Source organism: Chenopodium quinoa, unplaced genomic scaffold (assembly GCF_001683475.1).
Source record: "Chenopodium quinoa cultivar QQ74 unplaced genomic scaffold, ASM168347v1, whole genome shotgun sequence".
In the NCBI taxonomy this organism is placed as follows: domain Eukaryota; kingdom Viridiplantae; phylum Streptophyta; class Magnoliopsida; order Caryophyllales; family Amaranthaceae; genus Chenopodium; species Chenopodium quinoa.
In genome coordinates, this window is record NW_018742959.1 from 2,707,319 (window position 1) to 2,710,542 (window position 3,224).

General features: G+C 39.1%; 1 pseudogene; it reads right to left on the reverse strand.

The window, feature by feature from the left end:
- Positions 1–527: 527 nt before the first annotated feature.
- Positions 528–1,274, reverse strand: LOC110728775 (annotated as a pseudogene).
- Positions 1,275–3,224: the final 1,950 nt, after the last annotated feature.

Here is a 3,224-nt window from a genome sequence, read left to right on the forward strand (position 1 = left end):
TTGTACCTTCATCCTCAAACTTCCAGTCATAGTTCTAGACCTCTTTGAGTTGACGATCTCCTGGATCGTTAAGGGGTGTAACCTTCACCTCGTGATCGGTTTACAAGTTCATAAAACTTGTTGGCGACTCTTTTGTTCTAGCTTCCTTCCCTTTGGACGCCACCATACTTAAGTGTATGATCAAAGTGGGGTTCAAGCTTAGGGTAATGCTTAAACTATTCCCTACAATATAGGTTCCCATCCTTGGGACTACTTCAATCCAAAACAACTAACACAAACACCCATACAAACTTAAAGCACAAATAAGTATTACTTGAATCAGATAAATAAAATTCTTATGACCACTCACCAGGTAATGCTTAAGATATATTCAGTAACTTTAATAGCTATACACTGAGCAAAAAATCTATAAAACATGGTAAAAATTGAAAAATTGATGTCACCAGCATCATCTTCTCCACAGCATGCTTAATATCATCCAAATCGTTTTAAGTTACATGTTGCATTGAATATCATCAAACTCGCACTCAAGTAGCTTTTAGTGTGTTGCTAATGTCAATGACAAAACAATACCTAACATTTGCCTTGTGTAAACACTCCATGGCCATGTAAATAATCCATTGGAATAACTTCAATATCTGGTTTTATATCATGCTTAGCCACGAAATTAATTATCTCTTGTGTCTCCTTCATGCCTCCAATCCCACTTCCGCCCACCATCTTTCTCCCTGGTACAATGATAGTCTTAAAAATCCATTTTATTCAATAACATGTACAAACAAACAAGTTTGCTAAGCTAAATTAATTGCCTATTTGGAGGCTTACCCATTATCAAAGGGAAGACTGGCAACTCAAGTGGTTTTTCTGGAGCACCAACTGTGATAAAATTTCCCTCTATTTTCAGCTGACTAATCAATGGTAATAGAGGATGGGGTGCTGAGGCTATATCGATTATTCCATCTAGTGCCCCGGTAGCTGCCTATACAAATGCAACCAACAAAATTACATAAAAAAACGTGATGTTCAATTCACTACTTTAGAATAACAAAATTCAGCTAGAGCTAGAACAAGTAGGGGTTTGTAAGCTACCTGCATTTATTCAGGATCGCGACCAACCAAAAAGAAATCAGCAAACTACACTCCATCGTCACATAGAAATCACACTTAACACTCTAATCTCTACCCCTCATTGAACAATCCATACTCAAATAAACTCATACAAATAATCCAACATATACATCCCCTCCTTCAATTTGCTGCATTAATCTCATCATTGTTAAGAATTGAATTACACATGGTTAAACGTACTCCTCATAACATGGGGCGAATATGAACTTGTCTCCCGCACGCATTGATTCCCGAATATTATGGTTAACATAATACATCACCACGGGGGAGTTGTGTATGATTCTAGTCTCGGATGTCTGTTCGGGGCATAACCACAAAACTTTACTAGCGGAATCAGTGTCACTTAAGTGCTCCCGTAGTGCTCTACGTACATGTGCAATGAAAAATTAATTGTCATATATGAAGGATAAACAACACTAATATATACAACAAATTAATTTAAGTGGCATGAGCCCGTACCTCATGAATATTTGAATGAGAGAAATGTTAAGCATTGAACCGCTTAAAAATTTCTTCACATCTTGTTTGTTTAACCATGCACTTGCATCCTAAACTTAATGGAACATTGCCTTAGGAAGTGCAATTTCAATGGGATTGTCACTAGGCAAATGACTAAAACGATTGTGTAGAAAAGTTAAATCCTTAGTGAGCGATTGAAGGACATTGTCTCCAACAAGTGGTGTAGGTTGCATGGCTGAACCTTTCAAAGAATTCTTCTTCGACACTTGTTCACTCTTCGACCCTTGTTCACTCATCTTCTTTATAGGTTAATCAACGCTTTTAGGATTCACCACCTTCCTTCTCTTTGATGGTTGACTTTTTTTCGAAATCTGATCAAAACAAAGATAATTTGAGTTTAAAATTTTTTGGCCGGGGTTTAAGCTAATAAGTACGCATCAAGATTTGTTATTTTGCACAACATCAAAATAAATATTACCTCGTTGATCAACCTCACCCAAGCAAGTGGCCATTGCACATAGCTACCCTTTGCTTCCCAAATAAGAGTAATCCCATCATCCACTATAGGCACCGGTAGAGGGATGTTTTCAAACCCATCAATGTAAGAATTGATCCCGACCGAGTAATGTTGTGGCCTAAGCGATTGGAAATGGACCGTATCACCAGTCGTTGCTTGTGCACTACCATACACCACCAACTGCAACTCTCCTCCATTTGATAGCCCCGAGGCTAGAAGTGTAAACTCGGTCTCTACCTACACCAGTAACGAAATTCACTTGTAAAAACTGAAACTATCAAAAAGGGTCTTTTCCTACACAATTGATCATGTAACGAAATTCAATATGTTAAAACCAAACACGCTCCCTCGAATCCTAAATTCACCTCTAAATATGGAAATTCATGGGGTGTTGGATTATCAACCTCCCTCGAGTCCGCATGTGTGGGAGTAACAACCTGCAATAATTAATCAATAATGCCACATTAGATCTCACGTAACTCACAAGCTAGGCCAAAACTAATAGATAGAAAACTACCTCATGTATCTCCTCTTCTCCTTGTCCTTTTGGGTGACTACTGGAGTCGACCGGTGTAGTCGACGGGAACGGCAAGGGTAAGTTCATTTGCTTCGCCCAAGCATTGAATTCACCTATTAACTCATTGCGAACTTGTTCCTTGATGGATGCCACCTTGGCATCCAATTCTTCCGGTGAGTTAACACTTCCTCGAGATCTTCCCTTTTTTATGTATTCTGAACCCATCACCTTCTCCCATCCTAGCAACGTCCCTCCCATACCTACTACCCGGCCTGGATGGTAGGGCTTTCCCAAAGCCAAGGTGAAGGGGTCTTTCTCTATAGTCATGACCAGCTTACCTTCAACAACTTCTGTAGTGTACTCAAGCTGTAGCATAAGAAAAAATGTTAACATGAATACATAAAATATTTTTGTATGGTAAAGTTATGCTAAAGTTTCAAATAGCTTACAAGTTTATCCGCCACTTTTTTTCCGGTTCCTTGATGACCCATTTTCCGGTGTCCTTATCAAAGGTATGTAGGGAATAAATGAAATCGCAAGCACGACTAACCAACGTAGTGATCGTGGAGTTAGAGGGTTCTGAGGATGACCCTTGAGTCAAAG